Source organism: Hypanus sabinus, chromosome 9 (assembly GCF_030144855.1).
Source record: "Hypanus sabinus isolate sHypSab1 chromosome 9, sHypSab1.hap1, whole genome shotgun sequence".
Lineage (NCBI taxonomy): Eukaryota > Metazoa > Chordata > Chondrichthyes > Myliobatiformes > Dasyatidae > Hypanus > Hypanus sabinus.
The window spans coordinates 126,878,239-126,899,171 of record NC_082714.1 but is presented as its reverse complement, the minus strand read 5'-3'; the positions used below and the strand labels follow the sequence as shown (position 1 = coordinate 126,899,171).

Genomic DNA, 20,933 nt, shown 5'->3' with positions numbered 1-20,933 from the left:
AAGATGCTGGAGTCAATTATAAAAGAGGAAATTATGACACATTTGGATAGCAGTAGAAGGATCAGTCCAAGTCAGCATGGATTTATGAAGGGAAAATCATGCTTGACTAATCTTCTGGAGTTTTTTGAGGATGTAACTATGAAAATGGACAAGAGAGAGCCAGTGGATGTAGTGTACCTGGACTTCCAGAAAGCTTTTGATAAAGTCCCACATAGGAGAGTAGTGGGCAAAATTAGGGCACATGGTATTGGGGGCAGAGTACTGGCATGGATTGAAAATTGGCTGGCTGACAGGAAACAAAGAGTAGCGATTAATGGGTCCCTTTCCGAATGGCAGGCTGTGACCAGTGGGGTACCGCAAGGTTCGATGCTGGGACCGCAGCTGTTTACAATATACATTAATGATTTATATGAAGGGATTAAAAGTAACATTAGCAAATTTGCTGATGACACAAAGCAGGGTGGCAGTGTGAAATGTCAGGAGGATATTATGAGAATGCAGGGTGACTTGGACAGGTTGGGCGAGTGGGCAAATGTATGGCAGATGCAGTTTAATGTGGATAAATGTGAGGTTGTCCACTTTGGTGGCAAGAACGGGAAGGCAGATTACTTTGTAAATGGAGTCAAGTTAGGAAAAAGGGAAGTACAACGAGATCTAGGTGTTCTTGTACATCAGTCAATGAAAGCAAGCATGCAGGTACAGCAGGCAGTGAAGAAAGCTAATGGCATGCTGGCTTTTATAACAAGAGGAATTGAATATAGGAGTAAAGAGGTCCTTCTGCAGCTGTACAGGGCTCTGGTGAGACCCCACCTAGAGTATTGTGTGCAGTTTTGGTCTCCAAATTTGAGGAAGGACATTCTTGCTATTAAGAGAGTGCAACGTAGGTTCACGAGGTTAATTCCCGGAATGGTGGGACTGTCATATGTTGAAAGATTGGAGCGACTGGGCTTGTATACACAGGAATTTAGAAGGATGAGAGGGGATCTGATTGAAACATATAAGATTATTAAGGGATTGGACACGTTGGAGGCAGTAAGCATGTTCCTGCTGATGGGTGAGTCCAGAACTAGAGGCCACAGTTTAACAATAAGGGGTAGGCCATTTAGAACAGAGATGCGGAAAAACTTTTCCACCCAGAGAGTGGTGGATATGTGGAATGCTCTGCCCCAGAAGGCAGTGGAGGCCGTCTCTGGATGCATTCAAGAGAGAGTTAGATAGAGCTCTAATAGATAGCAGGTTCAAGGGATATGGGGAGAGGGCAGGAACAGTGTACTGATTGTGTATGATCAGCCATGATCACAGTGAATGGCATTGCTGGCTAGAAGGGCCAACTGGCCAACTCCTGCACCTGCTGTCTATTGTCAATAGTGGGTCGAATACTGGGACATGTAGCAGTTATCTACAACGACTGCTTTATTGACTTAGTGGTCTCTTGATAAGCACTATGAAATCCTCTGGCAAAAAGGGAAATATTCAAGTTATGGCAGTGTGACTGGAACTAGATTTGTAACAGGCTGAGACCCACAAAGAATGTGAGTAGCCAAATGCAATATCTCAAGACAGGAGTCTTATAGCACAAGCTCCATTGGCCTAAGCCCTTTCAGCCTGACAAGAAGCCACTTAAGAGTTAGAGCACTAAGGCGAAGAATTAGACCCTTCAGTATATCTAGTCCCGGCCACCCTGGTCTTGTGTCAAGCCCTGTCTACCTGCATCCAGAGAACAGCCCTCCATGGGCCTTTGCAAACTTCTCTTAAAAGTTAAAATTGATCTTGCATGTAACATTTCCACTGGATGTTTATTTAATATCTTCATCATCTGAGTGAAGTCATTTCCCCTCAAAAACTTTATCTTTCAGTGTAAAATTATGACCTCTAGTTCTGGTCTCACTCAACCCAAAGGATAAAAAAGCCTGCATGCATGCACATAATCTATACCCCTCAATTGTGTGTATCTCTATAATATGCTCTTGCATTCCAGGGAATTAAGTCCTAACCTGTTCAATCTTTTCCTGTAACTCAGGTCTTTTGTCCTATCAACATCACTGTAAGTTCTTTTTGTCTGCACACTTTCAAGATGACCAGAAAGCCCATAATACTCCTAATTTGGCCACACTGGCATCTTGTACAACTTAAACATAACATCACCACTAATGTATTCAATGCCCTGATTTATAAAGGCCAGTGTGCCAGAAACTCTCTTTACAACCCTGTCTACCCGTGAAGCCACTTAAAAACACTTTTGGATCTGTATTCCTAAATCCCTTTGTTCTGCCACACACTGTGCAAGTCTTAACCTGGTTTGTCCTACAAAAGTGCAGTGCCTTACACTTGCCTATTATCTAACTGCAATTTTTCATTCCATTTTCCCAGCTGGTCCTAAAGTTTGATAGCCTTCCTTACTATCCATTACACTCCCAATCTTGGTGTCAGCCACAAATTTGCTGATCCAATTTACCACAGGTAGATGACCAACAATAGATGAAGGACTGATCCCTAAGGCATAACACTAGTCACAGGCTTCCAATCAGTGAGTCAATGATTGACTACCAATTGCTGACCTCGCCCACTAAGCCAATGTCAAATCCAGTAAAGGCCATAAGACATAGGAGCTGAAGTGGGCCATTTGGCCATTGAGTCTGCTCCTGCATTCCATCATGGCTATTTTATTACCCCTCTCAATTCCATCCTCCTGCCTTCACCCTGTAACCTTTGACACCCCTACTAATGAAGAACCTATCAGCTTCAAGTAGACCCAATGACTTGGCCTCCATAGCCATCTGTGGCAACAAATTTCACAGATTCATGATTCTCTTGCTAAAGCAATTTCTCCTCATCTCTGTTCTAATGGAACATCCTTCTATTCTGAGGCTATGTCCATCCTTGCCCTAGACTGCCCAGCTATAGGCCACATCCATTCTATCTAGGCATTTCATTATTCAATAGTCTTAATGAGATATTACTTTGTCCTTCTCATGAACCACCTCTAGACCCTCTTGTAATGGCATTTGGTTTGCTGATCACAATGTTCTAAATTCAAACAAAGATCTTAAGCATTACGTCTCTAGGGGATCAGCTATTCTGTAATGGGTGTTGTGCAATTAACTAGACCCCTGTGACTAGTGGTGTTTCCCAGGGGTCTGTGTTGGGAATGTTTCTTTTTACGTTACATGTCAATGATTTGGATGGTAGACTTGATGGCTTCGTTGCAATATTTGTAGACAATATGATAGGTGGAGGGGCAGATAGTTTTAAGTAAAGAGGCAACAGAAGGACTTAGATTAGGAGAATGGGCAAAAAAAATGGCAGATGGACATCAGTGTCAAGAAGTGTATGGTCATGCACTTTGGCAGAAGAAATGACAGTTGACCATTTTCTAAATGGAGAGAAAATACAAAAAACTAAGTAGTAAAGGAACTTGGGAGTCTCTGCGCAGGATTCCCTAAAGGTTACTTTGTGGGTTGATTCTGTGGTAAGGAAGATAATGTGATGTTAGCATTCAATTCAAGAGGACTTGAATATAAAAACATGTATGTAATTTTGAGACTTTATAAAGCACTGGTGAGGTCTCAGTTGGAGGATTGTGAGCCCCTTATCTTAAAAAAGATGTACTGAAACTGGAGAGTGTTCAAAGTCAGTTCACATAAATGATTCCAGGATTGAATAGCATGGCATAGGAAGAGTGTTTGATTGCTCTGGGCCTGTATTCACTAGAATTCAGAAGAAAGAGGGATGATCTCATTGAAACCTATTGACTGGTGAAAGGCCTTGAAAGAGTGGATGTGGAGAGTCTAAGACCAGAGGATACAGCCTCAGAATGGAGGGGAATCCTTTTAGAGTGGAGATGAGGGAGGAACTTCCTTAGCCAGTGAGAGGGGAAACTGAAATTCTTTGCCACAGACAGGTGTGGAGGCCAAATCTTTGGGTACACTTAAGGCAGGGGTTGATAGTTAGGGCACAAAAAGATACAGGGAGATGGCAGGAGATTGGGGCAGAGAGAAAAATTGGATCATCCATGATGAAATGGCTGAGCAGACTTGATGGGGCAAACAGCCTAATTCTGTTCCTATAACTTATGGTCTTATCTGAAATAAATAGCCATGAAGACACACACTAAATAATGGTTATACTGTAGTTACCAAACATTCAAAGATTACTTCCCTCTTTATTCTCCAGTGTGTTTAGTTGCAAATACCCATTATTCATGCATTGAGTCCCTCCACCCACCACGATACTTTCAGCTAACAATGTAGTTCAAAACACAGATCAGTTATTTTCAGTGGTACACATTTAAATCCAAACATTCTTAAAACATATTTAAACAGAGGATTTGTATCTTAGACAGTTCCAAATTACAAACCATCTCTAAAACAAAGGGTTTCCAAAGTAGGTAGTTTCTATAAACTAAGGCATACCACGATGCAGACAAACAAATCAAAGCCAGCGGAAAAGATTCCTGTTCACCTCATTTTACCTTCATGCTTGTTGATGTTCCTTACCCCTTTCCTAATAAGCTTAACCTGTTCTCTACATTTACCCTTTCTTTGGTGTTTGGATGCCTTCACACATACATTTTCTCAGATACTCTTTTTACACAAGTGATCTCAAAGGCTCTTATAAACACAATCCCCAGCTTTATACAATTAATGCTGTGAACATCTCTGAACTTCTGAGTATATAAACCTTCCAACTACAAACATATCAGTTATTGATACTATCCATCTGGTCTGCAAGCTTTCTTGAACTAAAACAACTTAGCTAGCATGCTTATTTTAAAATAGACTGAATTAAATAACCCATCATCTAATACTGCACCTCTTGAACAGCAATAAACCAGATGTAGTGACCAACAACTGACTTTCTACAGTGCTTGCTATATACAGAATTGTGCTATAGAGTGTTTTGTTTTAACATCAAACTGGTTACCGCTTGCCTTTTGCATTTTAAGAACAGAAGACCGATTTCTGTTAATGACCAAAAGCTAAACAATTAATTAAACTGGAAGTTTAACTTACACTATTTGATTTTACAAGTGGCCGCTACTGTGTTTAGAAGTCTGAGCCTGGCAAAAACACGAGGACCCTTGGCCCAGGAAGCGAATATCCATCACACTGTCCAACACCGCACATCCTTTCTGAGAAAAGGGGGCTAAACCTGCTCACAATATACCAAGTGCATTCTGACCAATGCCTTCTGAAGCCTCAGCATTACACTCTTGTTTCTAATAGTCTAGTTATTTTGAAATAAAGGCCAACATTACGTTTGCCTTCCTTACCCCCTACTAAAACCTGCAAGGTAACTTTTGCAGGGGTTCCCAACCTGGTTGCTTAATGGTATTGGTCCATGTATATAAAAGGTCGGCAACCCTTGTTTTAGGGTATCTTTGTGCAGGATTCCCAAGTCCCTTTGTACCTTCGATGTTTGAATTTGCTCCCTATTTATATAATAGTCTACAACATTACTCCTTCCATCCAGCTGACTACTTCATCCAGAATGTTAAGCAACCTGACCTAATCTAACCTTTTGGAGCTGTTTCCTACATGGGACTTTGACAAAGCCCTTGCTAAAGTCTACATTGATAACATTATTAGCCTTTCCTTCATAAAACTTCCTCATAATCACCTCAACAAACTCTAAGGTTTGTTGCACATGACATGGTTACTGTCCCCAATCAGAACCTGTCTATCCAAATACTTATTAACCCTGTCTCTTAAAATAGCTTCCAATAATTTACCCAGGACTGACATCAGGGTCATTGGCCTGTTATATCCTAGCTTAGTTTTCGAGCTTTTTGAGCAGCGTAGTTAATGGAACAGTATCAACTATGTTGAGCTAAGCCTCTAGAATCGCAACCACAGGTAAGGTCATTTAAAATAATTTATATTAAATTTTTATTAGCTATTTAGTACAGTATAAATGACTTATGGAGGGCATAATTTTAAAGTAACTGGGGAAAGTACAGAGGCAAGTTTTTTTTTTAAAAACACAAAGTGGTGTGTGCCTATATGGATTGCTGGGGTGTGGGTAAAGACAGATACTTTATGGACTTTTAAGATACACGGATGGTTATGTGCTATGTAGGAGAGAAGGGTCAGATTAATTGTGATGTTAAAAGGTCAGCACTAACCTATTTATTATTATATTATGTTTCTTTTATATATGAAATTCAATAAAAAGATTGAAAAAGAAAAAAAAAGGTCAGCACATTATGGGGTAATGTCCCTCTACTATGCTATAATGTTCTACATTAAATATCTTTGCCAGGGTCCCTGAAATTTCTGCATCTGCCTCCACAAAGTCCATTGGGAAAACCTCATCATGACCCTAATTTGTTTCAAGACAGCATGTTCCTCCTCTTCCATAATCCAGACCTCACTACACTTGTGCCTCCATTCTATAGTCTGTGTCTGCCTCCCAAATAGAGATGCAAAAAAATTAATTTAAGATTTCATCCATCTTTTTCAGCTCCTTGCAAAGATGACCATTCTGAACTGCCAGAGGACCAGCTTTGCCTCGAGCTATTCATTTGCTCTTAATACAGCTACAGAGGCTTGGGATTATCTTTCACCTTAACCCTTACCCTAAAGCAAACTCAACTCCACTTCAGCTCTCCTGATTTCTCTCTTAAAATGTTCTCTTGCATTTCTTATACTCATTTGATCTTAACGGCTTTTTCCTGATCCAGCACTCTCATTCCCCTGTTCATCTCTCCTCTTGCAATAACAGAGTCTGAGATTTCAAAGCTCTCATGTTTGGTGTCTGAGTAGAACTGATCATCTTAGACTTACCAAATAGATTGAGATAAACATTCTGCAGCATCATGCTCTGGAACCAATTCATTTCCTATTAAATATCCAATGAATTTACACTAGGTTGCGCAGGAGAGAGGCAGAGTTTGGGAAGGTGTGTGGGTATCAATAAGGTTCTTTCTGTGCACAACACATGCACAATGATAAACATACTTATAGAGGCCCATCATCAGATCAGTGGTAGGAGGACTGTCTCAACTTCCACAGCAATTCAATTTCACAACGCCCAAAGCATGCCCAAAACATTGCAGTCTTGGTGTGGTAAAAGCAACTTTGGAGATAGCAAGACACTTGGCACCATTTATAGAACACAGTTTTTAAATAGACACAGCAGTACTTTATTTTGTCAAAACCAAATGGCTTGGGAGATTGTGGAATGCCATAATCATGTTTTCAGTTTGAGGTAAAGATAATGAGTACGAGGTAGATACCCCACCCAGTAAAATGATAAGTGACAGCTGCCAGAATAAAGTTATAGAATAGTTACTGTGCAGAAATCCATAAAACCCATGAGTTTATACTGGCTTCTTGAGGATAAATCTAGGAATGTTTTTCTTCTGCTCTTTTCCTTGGCCCCGAATAATTCTCTCGTAGATCTATACAACTTACTTCTGAAAAATCACTGACCGTTTCCAACATTCCAATGTAGTAGATTCCAGTAATTAAATTGAAATTATAAATTGCCATTGTTTAGCAATAGGTTTGCAGCTGGTTTTCACTATAGAACTCCATAATCTCCAACATTCTAGACACAAATCTGCTAAAATGCCATCTACAAAGTAATTTACAAAATATCAGTCGAGGCTTTGAATTTTACTCAAGCAGAACACAGCATATGAAAGTGATGAGATTTCATTGTAAGGCAATTATTTTAAGACACTCTTCAATAATTTGTTTGCAAGACTAAACAAAAACAATTTCAGTGTCAGCAATTGTGAAGCAGGCGTCTCAATTTCCACTCAAGTTTGGCCACTGAATAACTGGAGGGAAAAGAAACCTAACACAGCCAGTATTTTTTTTTCTCTAAATTAATTTGTAAATATAAAAGAATTACCCCTTTAATAACAGAAAAGCATAGAGATTTTTTCCAGCCATAAAGTGAAAGCAAACCAATTTTTAAAATATACAGATGTGCTACAAAATGCTTCATTTTAATTACAATAAGACTCATCATTAAGAGTTTAACACTTCACCAGTTTCCTTGCAGCTACACTTTATTCATGATATTTCAGTACTGGCCAATTATTGCACAGATCCATTGAAAGTGCTGCCCGAGGTATCTGACATTGGCTATCAATTGAAAGGAATTACCCATCATATCCATAAAGCAGTAAAAAAAAATTAAGAAAAATAATTGGTTATTCTTAACTGATACATTATGATACAATGAAGTGAGGAAGTGGAGGTCCGAAACAATGCGAACAATTGTGTACAATGCATTTCAAGCTTCTGATTTGTGAAGCTTATTTTTAAATCATTTCACTAGAATGATCATGATGTCCTAATGACTATAGACCTGCTGAACTAAGGCATGGCTCAATACCAAATCTAAATACACGCGAATGAAAAAGCTCGCATAGCTGTCGGCAGCTTCACTGAAGAAACAAATGGACCATGACAAGTGAAAGAGTTTTACTACCTCCTAAGAAATACTTATCAGATTGATTATTCCCAAAATGTTTTGCTGCCATATGTACTGGCAAAATATTGACTTTTAAATGAAGTGATTCCACCCCCCCCCCCACCCAAACACAGTAGACACATTTAGAAAAATTGCCCCAGGATCAGTTTGCACTTCAGCTTAACCTGCAAATATCACATTATCAACAACATCTAACAAAATCAAAACCTGGACTGTATTTCCCAGCCAGTTAAAATAGATGATAGATGCACTAGCAGACAGGACATGAACACACACACACACTGCTTAGATAAAGCAGCTAATTTCTCTCACCCTATTGTCACAAAAACGAAGTTTGAAAATGAACAAGGCAATGTGCTTCAAAGAGCAAGTCCAGCGAATGTTGCCTCCTACATTGTCTTTTCCAATTAAGTTATTCATTAAGAACAACACACAAGCACATGACCTAGCACTGACAGGCTAACAGAACCTGCCCAACATAAACGAAACCAATCAAAATGGAAATTAATGTAATCTCTAGGTTCTGGATTAGCCTGCAGCAATAACCATACTTGAGTGTGGGTACTTCTACATTACAGCAGAAGCTTCCATTTTGGCCTTGCGCTAGCCCTAAACAAATTTCTGGCAAAGCATTTTGATTTAACATGCCATCACCATCAATATCAAGTTGTAGATAGCTGTTAATGAAGGCTTCATGAATAAATTATATACATTCAGAATGCACACAGAGGTGCAATTTAATTTCCCTCTATCTAAACAGATAAATCCTCCAAGAGGACCAAAATCTTGTCAAGGTTTGCAGGCTTGTGTGCCTTAATGACCTGACGAGCTATGCTGGCTGGAGTCAGGTATTTAGGCTTTGGCTTTTGGTAGGGTCTCCCATGTCAAACAGGTCAAAGGGTAGAGAACATACTAAGCGTGGTCCACCGGTTCAAGTGTTGAGGTCAAGGGCTGATAACTCCGACTGGAAAAACAAAACAGAAACAGCAACGAAGATTTCTTCTTCGTTTGAACACACCCAGAGATGAAGGACCTTCACTGTGGCCCTAAACACCAGTGGCATGAAAGGCAGTGGAAAAAAAAAACACACACACACAGATACATGAGGCAATTTATTTGTCCATACTGGAACACTGGTGAAACCAGTCTCAACTTGGTAATATCCCACTGGGAATGTTGCCCCTTAACCAACCAGCTGATAACTGATATCAGCATGCAGGTTGTGAACATCTGGCTTAACACACAGCACATATATATGGATGAGCTTTGGGGAGATTAGCAAGATGGATTTCCAGGCTCCGGGTGGGAGCTCTGGTCATGGCTACATTTCTGACCTGCGAACTGTTTGGGTTACAAATTGTTCACAGCAACTGGGGAGGACCTGTGCTGCCTATATTGTTTCAAGAAATCACTACCATCGACAAACACCTCATTTACAAACACTGAAATAAAGGAGACGAATCCTTTCCAGCACTGAATCACTGCTGGAACTTCCACTACAGTGGCAAATGCAACAAAGAATTTAGATCTACACTATGATCAAAACATTAAAATACATTTCAAAAACTTTCAAGCCCAGGAATATTGGAAGTTGTTCTTTGTCCTTTTTATGTTCGTAGCAATTTAGCTCTTGAATCAAGTCACTGGTTTAAATGGGTGAACCAAGAACAAAAGGACATGTTGTATTGGAAAAGGAAAATTACCAAATTAAACAAATTTGGTTCTCTTTCCCCTCCAATTTATGTTCTTGTGCATCATTTTGCCATTTTGATAGGTGTCCAAGACACTTACCTTCAGCTATCCTTACACGCTGCTTCCAAGCTTATTTCTCTTTTCATTTTCATTATTTACTATCTTTCATATCTCTCCAGTGTCAATCCCACTTCTGTTGTACACAAAGTGCAAATCATCACCATTGAAGTGATTCATTACTATAAAATGCATTATTGTATATCCTAGCTCAAGGCTTAATTAGGGAACAGCTCTACTGAAAGAATTTCAAAGAATATGCAGGACAAAATAGCAAAATCTTTGAGATACAGTATAGCATACAAGCTACACCACTGAACCGTAAACATGCCATCATACTTAATACGGGGATTGACATTAATTGGCCAGAATTCAAATTGGAGACACTTAATTGTGCTCATGAAGTCATTTAACATGGGATTCCTTGTTCATCATTGTACCAAAGGATTCAAAGCAGCATGCCTCCACCTTCTCCAATGGATTTGTCAGAACTACATGTGTAAATGATTCTAAATCTCCCATTTCAAACCATATGTTTTTCAGATTATGCTATCTCTAAGCACACAGACAAACAAGTACTATCCAGAGCTTTCATAAACATAATTTTCCATTGTCCTGTATTATAATCCAAATATACAGGTAAAGCCCGAGTTTACAGGCATAGACGCTATCATTCGTGCCCACTGTTCCTTACAGATAGAGGCCAAATATAAAAAGGTAATGCTTATAAATTATTTGTACACATTCAGTGTTGAAACTATTCTTAGATTCTCAATTGCTTAAAGATCTCCAGCTGATATTAATACATAGTACTGTATTTCAGACCTTATTATTTTTAGAAATGTTGCTTTTAATGGCCAGCATGTTACAGCCCCAGTTCTGGTTAGTATGAACTGCTTTTGCTTTTAAGTAGATCAGTTTAATTCATAGAATGCTCATACGGAGTTTCCCTGATTTGACAGCAGAGCAACCCAGGACAAAGGCAGATATCTTTCAGGCTCTATTGCTGTCAAATCGTGCAGGTGACAGGACAACACTTTTGAAAACAAACCAAAAGCTGCCAAACTGCATAAATGGAAAACTTAAAAAAGGGAAAACTTCCTTCCCTGAAAGAACATTGGGAAACCGTTCCATTCTGTTAAGTATAGAATGTTTCATGATTTCTGTAAACTCATCATTTAATTCACATCACTTGATAAGACAGCAAGCAAATATCAGTCTACTATTTGTCAATCAAAGCAATATCCACAACATACTAACATCAGTGTGAAGCAGCTTCTGAATGATTCCCCTAGATGTACTAAAAAGTGATAAGCAGCCGCATTGTCAAACCACCTATTAAAAAATTATTTAGATTCAAAAATGGATTTACCACTTAAATATCCTTTCACAATTCTGCGTAGAAAACCAGAGACATAAAACTTCAACAACTATTGATGCAATTAGCACCACTGACTGTTCATACTCACAATGCAAAACAAATATTATAAAATTTGTGAAAATATTTTGGAAGTACAAAAGTGACCAGTGAGTGCACATTTAGAGGGATTCTGTTAAAACTGCTGGAATCAAAATATGGAAGACAAACACACAAATCCGCACCCATCTTCTTCATTCACAAAAACTTCCTTAAAGTTAAAATCTTAGAAGTGCTCCTCTGAAATAGCAGTACTCACAGACAACTGCATTATAAAACCAAAACAAAAATTATTTTATGACTGAATGAATTCCTTGACAAGTTTTATGCAAAAAGTATGTCTTTCATCATTCCACACTAGCTTAGAGAGAAAACAATAGAGTCTTGACAGAATCAGCCTGCTATCATGAAATGTGAGAATTTTTGAGATTCTCAAAAATTCACCCACAAGTCTAGCAGTGAACCAGGATTACAGGATTTTCAGTAACTTGTAAAGTAGTCACCACTTGTAATTTTATTTTTACAATGAAACAGTCAACAAATCTTCACATTGTGAATACACACAACTTAATAATCTTGATAAATTGATTGTCACTGGCCACATTACTGCAGTCCTCTGTGCATCAGCTCTTTGAAGCAGTTACTGGAAACACAGATCATCTCCATTACCAGAGCTACCAGTGAACGAAAAGAATTTCAGATTTACAGTCAATCTGATCACAAGGAGTTCACTGAGCTCCCAACCAGAAGCCCACAGAAATCAGGGGGATAAACATGTAGATCTGCAATGAACATTTCACCTAGTTTTAATTCACATTTATCTTTCACTAAACAATAAAGAGGCAAAACGTAAAAATCTACTTTGCACTGGATGACAGACAACCTCCAAACACCCAGATTGAATTAGAATGGGCTCCCACATTTTATTCACAACAGGTGAAACAAAAACTGTGGTTTATTGGCATGTACAAATATTAGAGTCCATGAAACTTAATGTTGGTACACAGTAATTGTTAATCTGCAATAAAGGTGTTTACATCCTTTCTGAAAAGCTGAGTGCCTTCTGGAATTACCACAATACAATTCTTATTAGTTATATTATTGTGGCATGTCTTCACAATACAAAGGAGAGCTGGAAGATAACTTTTAAAGAGCAATGAATCTATAAACTTGATGGTAAGGAAAACCAACAGGAGTTCAAAAGCTCTGAACTCAGTGACCAGCAGAATAGCGAATCCATAAACCAGCATAATAATCTGCAGTGCCCAGTAGCACTGTAACATGGAACAATGGGATACTTAGGGAATTAGCACTGGAGAGTAAGACGTCTGCACTATAGTGTGTTTGCTGTGCAACAGCATTGCTAGTTAACGAGAGATGAAGAAATGTTCAAACCAGACAGGATACAGAATACATAAATGTACAATTTGGTATTGGAGGGTTTTTTTCATGAGGTACATGGTAAGAAGAACATTTTAGAAAAAATGTTCAAAGTAAGTTATTTAAGTATATATATACTAACCTGAAATACATTGTCTTCACAATGAATATACTCTAAATCCAAAAAACATAACAATATCATTAAGAACAGTCCACCCAACAGGATGGGCAGACAACCAATGTGCAAAAGACAAAAATTGTGCAGATACAAAAGGAAATGATAATAAATAAATAAATAAATAAATACATGAATACGTAATACGAAGGGCGATTGCTAAGTTTGTTGCCTAAGGTAGAAGGAGTCAATTTTCAAAAACTAGCACATTTATTTTTCAACATATTTACACACTCAGTCCAGCGGTCATGGAGCATACAGATCTTGGACCTCCAGAAAGTGTCCACAGATGGGTGATTGATAAGTTCATGGCCTAAGGTAGAAGGAGTTAAGTTATGTAGTTCTAGTTACATGCATATGTTGGTCAACCCTTTGAGTGATTACGCAGAAAGTTTGAAGTTAATAACTCATCTCCTACCATAGGCCACGAACTTATCAATCACATGAGAAGAAATCCTTATCTGTGATGCACTGGGTCATATCCACAACGTTTTGCAGGATTTTCCATTCAAGGGATTTGCTGCTTCCATACTAGGCCATGATGCAAAGTGTCAATAAACTCTCCACCACACATCTATGAAAATTTGTCCAAGTTTTAGATGGTATGCCTAGGCTTTGCAAGCTCCTAAGCAAATACAGCTGCTGCGCCTTTATTTGTAAATGCACTTACGTGTCTAGCTCAGGACAGATTCTCCGAAATGTTAATACCAAGGAATTTAAAGGTGCTTGAAGAAGTTGCTCTTCACCTCTGATCTCCCCATGAGGACCGGATCAAACCTCCAGTTTCTTCCTTCTGAAGTCAATAATCAACTCCTTGGCTTTACTGATATTGAGTGAAAGTTTGTTACCGTGGCACTGCTCAGCTAGATTTTCAATTCCTCCCCCCCACCACCTTTGATTCCGACAATGACAGCAAACTTAAATATGGCATTGGAGCTGTGCTTAGCCACACAGGTATAAGTATAAAGTAAGTAGAGCACGGGGCTAAGCACACAGCCTTGAGGTGTATCTGCACTGACAGAGATTGTGGAGGAGTTGTTGTTGCCAATACAAACTGACTGGCGTCTGCAAGTGACAAAACAAGGTTCCAATTACACAGGGAGGTATTGATGCCAATGACTTGAAGCTTAATGATTAGTTTTGAGGGGATGATGGTATTGAATGCTGAGCTGTAGTCAACAAGGAGTGACCTGATGTGTGCACCTTTGCTGTCCAGATGTTCCAAGGTTGAGTGAAGAGCCAATGAAATTGCATCTGCTGTGGACCTATATTGCCAGCAGGCAAAATGGATCAGATCCAAGTTGTTTCTTGTGCAGGTGTTTATACGCTTCATCACCAACCTCTCAAACCAATCTGACACTTTGGATGCAAGTGCTACAGTATGATTGTCACTGAGGCAGATTACCACATTCTTCTTTGGCACAGGTATAATTGAAGCATGTGTGTACCTCAAACTGCTGGAGTGAGAGGTTGAAGATCTCAGTGAACACTCCAGCCAGTTGATCCCCACAGGTCTTCAGTACTCAGCCAGGGACTCCATCTGGGCTAGATGCTTTCTATGGGTTCACCCTCCTGAGGAGGCAGTCACGTCAGCCACAAACTGAAATCACAGGGTCATTGGGGGCTATGGGAGTTCCTGAAGGTTCCTCCATGTTTTGACAAGCAACGTGAGTACAGAAGGTATTGAGTACATCTGGAACCGAAGCCCTATTATCATCTATGTCGCCGGTTTACTTTATAGGAGGTGACACCATTAAAGCCCTACCGCAGCGGTCGAGCATCTTTTAGTGATTGAAGTTTAATCCAGAATTGCTACCCCGCCTGCGAGATGGCTTTCCGGAGATCATACCTAGACTCTTGCATGTTACTTGGTCAGCAGAAATGAGTGCCACTGATCTGGTCCTCAGCATTCTGCAGATCTCAGGGTTCATCCAGGGTGTCTGGTTGGGGAAGACTGAATGATTTTGTGGAGATACATTTGATAATGTCTGTGACAACTGTAGTGTATTCATTCAGATCATCTGACAAGTCCTTGAAAACAGCCCAGTCTACCAACTTGATGCAATCCCATTTTCCAGTTTAACATGATGAAAATACAAAGATATTGACTACTCATAATACAAGTTAACCATCCCTCATCTGAAATGCTTGTTTCAGACTTTATAAATATATAATGAGATAGCCATTAGTTCCGATTCTGAATTTACTTGCTACCGATAAGCAGTCTCTGTTAATCGCACTCGTTCAGTTACTTGTTCATTACACATATGTAGTTGACAGTAAAAAGTGATTACATACTATTAATATAATGAACATATAATGTGAGCAGGGTAACAAAAAACAGCTCAGCAGCATTGGGAGAATACCTGAATCAGCTGTTGAACAACAAACTGCGGCAGGCTCTCACTCTCCACCTACGAGGACATGCTTCGATTAAAAGGTTACAGTTCTCTGTATCTACTTCTATGTTTTTATGCAAGATGTAAAAACAATCAGCATTGTACCCTTGTTCTGAAGTTTAATTTTCATTATCGACAATATTAGCAAACTCAAATGATTTTCTCTGCCTTTGCGTGACTTTAAAAATTTATTGCTTTGCCTTTTCTTAAGTTTCTGCAACCAGGCTGCTGAATTTTCACACACAAAATGCTGGAGCGACTCTACAGGCCAGGCAGCATCTAGGAAAAGAGTACAGCTGCTGTTTCGGGCCAAAACCATTCAGCAGGTCTGGAGAAAAAATGCTGAGGAGTAGATTTAAAAGGTGGGGGGAGGGGGGAGAGAAACACCAGGTGATAGGTGAAACCTGGAGGGGAAAGGATGAAGTAAAGAGCTGGGAAGTTGATTGGTGAAAGAGACAGAAGATCATGGAAGAAAAGTGGGGAGGAGCACCAGAGGGAGGCAATGAGCTGGCAACGAGATAAGGTGAGAGAGGGAAAAGGGGATGGGAAATGGTGAATGGGGGAGGGAGAGGGTTGGGAGCCTTTACCAGAAGTTTGAGAAATTGATGTTCATACCATCAGGTTGGAGACTACCCAGATGGAAAATAACGTGTTGTTTCCAACCTAAGTGTGGCCTCATCATGACAGTGGAGGAAGCCATGGATAGACATATTGGAAAGGGAATGGGAAGTGGAATAAAATGGGTGGCCACTGGGAGATCCCACTTGTTCTGGTGGACAGAGCTTGGTGAAGCAGTCTCCCAATCTTCATTGGGTCTCACCAATATACAGGAGGCCACACCGGGATCACCGGGCACAATATATGACCCCAAACAGACTCACAGATGAAGAGTCACCTCAGCTGGAAGGACTGTTTGGGGCCCTAAATGGTAGTGAGGGAGGATTGTGTAGGGGCAGGTGTAGCATTTGTTCCACTTGCAAGAATATGTGCCAGGAGTCAGATCAGCAGGGACAGACAAATGAACAAGGGAGCTGTGGAGGGAGCAATCCCTGCGAAAAGTTGGAAGTGGGGTGGGAGGGGCAAGTGAAAGATGTGCTTAGTGGTGGGATCCCGTTGGAGGTAATAGTTTCCCACACAGTTACCTTCAAATTTCAGTTCATCATGATAGATCTTCACTTGTTTCATGATCATCATATCATTAAGTGGCATATGTTAACCCCAATGTCAACGAATCAACTCCTTCGATACATGATCAAGATATTCACTTTTTGTTTTAGACAATTTTTTCAATTTTGAATGAACTTCTGTTCATTGCATATGTGAGGTTACTTGTGAGAATTGTCTGTGGTGCATAGAGACCCACGCATTGCTTGGGAGCTTTTCCAGCGCCTTGTAGATTTTCCATTTCAGACTTCATGTCAGTGCTCAAAACAAAAGTAGATTGCAGATGTTTTGAGATTTTGGAATGGGGTACTTAACCTGTAATAAGGTGATGGTTTTATTAATGGAGATAGGTTTTGGAGTTTATTCTCATGCTTACTAATCTGGCAGTTTTACAGAAAGCCAGAGATTTTGTTTTTACCAAGATAGTGCAGAAACTGGTAGGAGGATTACTGCAATCCACAGACATTTGAAATGGACAAGCATTAAAAGTTTGGCACAATGAATCAAAAAGCTGAATTCACTGTTGGTGAATCACTCCTGTTGCATTAAAGGATTTATCAAGGCACTGCAACTTTGGTGAATTCTTAAATAATGCACTGTGGGATGGATTGGATGTTTCTGAATAACAAGCGGATCATGCCCAAATTGTTAAGTATAAAGAGTGTTATGTTGCACATCATTTGGAGAATTTAATGAAAATGGCTTTGAAATTTAACCAACATCTATGTCCAGCACTTACAGTCAGCAGCGAAGTCACAACTTCCCAGGCAAGCTTTGCATTACATTCACTCAGACAGCAAAATATCTTTGCTCCTGATGCAACAGGCCCCATTGACTGCCTACCTGCTAATTTAAAAGACAGCAAAGTACCTTGAACATCAGCAGATAGACAAAGCAAAAGGCACACAAAGCCAAGGCTGTGAAAACAAGGTAAACAAAGCAAGCCCATCACAGAGGGAAAGCTTTTCCAGAAGGAAAACAGAAATAGAACCTACCCAAGATTAATTGAAACAGTCAATGCAAGGCTTAGAATGTCTGTGCCATGTGTTCAAACAGCAGGAAATTAAACAAAAATGGATTTTAAAGTCATTGTGAAGATCAACAAATTAAAAGAAATGCCTCTAACATCAGATTGTTCTGTCATAGATTGAGTTCTATGACAGAGAACACATTTGGTCTCAACATATTCTGGGAAAATACTAAACATGATGCTAGGTCAAACAAAAACACCTTGTAATAAATAGTTAATTGGAACAACCAACAGTAGGAACCAGCAAGCAGCAAGGATTGGCTGATGAACTAAAGATCAATTGGAGGGCTAAACATTTAACTGAATACGAACAGTTCCCAGTACTGGCATCAACATCCTTTCCAAAGGATTAATGAAAGCCAATTTGTTCAATGCAAGACTTGTCACATGTTTGGAATCATTTAAATATGGAGGATGAAATTAAACATTACCTCATAATAAATACACACAAGGCTCTGGAATCTCTTGTACTACATTGCAGTGCAGCACCAATTACCAAAAATGTTCCATTCAACAGAGACAAAAAGCTTCAAGGCATAAAATGTTGTAAATGGTGAAGACTATTAACCTTACATCATTATAAAACTCAGCTAAAAATACTTCTGTTTAATGACAAATTGTCAATCACGGATTGGTGGTTGACAATAATATCACACAATATGTCAAGGTCAAAGCTGAAGCCATTGTACAAGACAAGAAAATGCACAATATTCAGATATTTGTTGGGGGAATTCTGTTTTATATAACTCATGATTCTTACCAAGTCTGGCGACTGTGCTCAAATCACTGCGACAGCAGCACAAGATGAGAAAAAACAGATGGTGGATCAGAGAGCATGTGACTTTATGCAAATGCATCGTCCTTCAAACATTACAACACATTGGGATATTAAAGTTTGTGTGTGACATTTCAAACTGCAAAGTGAGCACTGTTATCAGTCACATCAAGGGTTCTGACTAGAAGAAAGTTAGGATTTGCCTTACACTTCAGAAGTGAATCAGACCTGTCTATTGGGGGGAAAAAGCTTTTGTGAACAAAATAAAGAATGATCATCTCTTATCACTTTTTTTTTTAGGAAAGACCTTGCAGTCTAGTCACAGATCAATCACAACTACCACAGTGCCAAGATGGGCGATTTTCTTCAAATATAACAACATTCCGCAATGCTCTTCAAGCAAAACACAATTGCTAGTACCATATCCAGATTGTCACAAAAGTTTGAGGTGTGTAGTGAAAATAAAACTTAAACCTGACAGGTTATTCCAAGCACAACTACATGAATTCTGAGAAACAACGTATTAGTAGACATAATGGCAATGTTCACTAAGTGACTGCAGAAGAAGAAACTAGAATAGAATGGAGAATCTCATGAACTAGATACAGAAGTAACCATAGAAAGAACAACAAGCTGACAACGTTGAATAAAGATGTCACAAGATTTGTTAAGAAATAACTGTCAGATATCCAACAAAATCTAAATGTTTATGAAAACAGTTAACAGCCTGAATTTACAGTTGCTGTGTTTGAGCAAATGGGAAGACACTTTCAAAGACTAATTCAAATAAATAAAATGTTGACATGTAAACATCTTTCAGCAGAATGTGAGAATTAGCAGAGATCAACAACATCTGCAATATGAAGTCATCCCAAGTCACTCTGAAAAGTCCAAATTTATCCCTGACATAATTTATGACAAGTTTATTCCAGGACTTGATACAGAACTGACCATTTCGCAGAGTAACAAGTGAATTGAATTCAGGTATCACATTCCCTTCAGGACTAGAGACTACCACAACACAACAAACAGCCAAATACTTTAGGAATATACAAACACTTAAATAATTAACAGGATAACTTGGTAACTTCTGTATTTAAGGAAGAATATTAGGTTTTCAAAGAATATTAGTCTACAAGTAAATCACTGTAAGCCGTTGTTTGCTCTTAGTCAGCATCATCTGAAGAGCCCCATATTTCAGCAGGTTTTCAAGTTCAACTGTTGAATCATTCACAATAAAGCATTTATCTCTGGATGATTCCTTGTTCACAATCACTATTTTACAAGTGCCCTCCAAGTTTATTTCCTCCTTTTACTTTGGGATCAACTGAAGAAAGATGCAAAATATTAAGTGTTATGCTTCAGTTGATCAGCATTCACAATATTACTCAGACAACCAGAGAACCCAAACCAACCCTTTTTTTTTGGGTTGGTTCCCAAGGAAATTGAAATACTTTGCATTGTGGAATCAAGTTCTTCATCAGCAAAAATCCCAAAGTAATTGGAAAAGGAAATGTACAGCTTGTGTTGATCACTGATAAACAATCAGCTTGCATGATCTCTGCATTTGGTTTCTGACAATGGCCAGCTGCAATACAAACCAAAACATCACAAAACAGAAGATCGACAAGGATGAAGGCGACCACCAGCACCATAAAATGTCACATAATAACAATATTATCCAGCCATTTATATTTAGCTTGATAAAATGAAACATATCGAAAAAACTGCATTTCAGCGTAATTACACAGAATGTCAAATTCACAGTTATTTTACATATTAGTTAGAATTAGTTCCAATCCCACAGTTTTGAGAGAATAAATGTGCCCACAATATTGGTAAATTAAAGATTTTGTTACAGTACCAGCCCAAGTTTGTCATAATTTTTCTCGTTAAGATTTTCTTCATATCATTGTTAGCTCATCACAAATCTGCAGTTGTAAAAGCTCACCTTCAACACCCCAAAGAGGAAAAAAATCCATCTTTCTTCCATAGCTTTGAACAAACATATGAAGAGCTCCCATCTGCTGCCTTAACAACAAAGTTGACACTATAAACCCATCACATTTAGTGACTTTACAATTTCACACCACTTATCTCATGGCTTTATAGGCAAGAAGTCAGCAAATATCCTTTGCAATTTGAAATTATGTAACAATGATGTAAAAAAATGTCTTCATTTGTTCTGTTACATTTTCCTTTATGACATTAGAGATCTATTGGGATTTCTAGCTACTTAAAGCAGCACTGACCTGAACTTTTACACTTCCCTTTAAATTTCAGGAAGAATGCCATTATGAAAGTTTAATTAATCATAAAGCTAACAACCTAGATACACATTTGAATAAAGATCTTCTGTCATATCTCTAAATCATTACCAAACTTTAAGTAGAGTG

The 20,933-nt window shown here is 38.9% G+C and overlaps 1 protein-coding gene across 4 annotated transcripts in view; it reads right to left on the bottom strand.

Annotated features, from left to right (window-relative positions):
- LOC132399784 (cadherin-4-like) overlaps positions 1-20,933 on the bottom strand; it is a 689,576-nt gene that overhangs the window by 657,851 nt on the left and 10,792 nt on the right. The gene's annotated exons all lie outside the window — the stretch shown is intronic.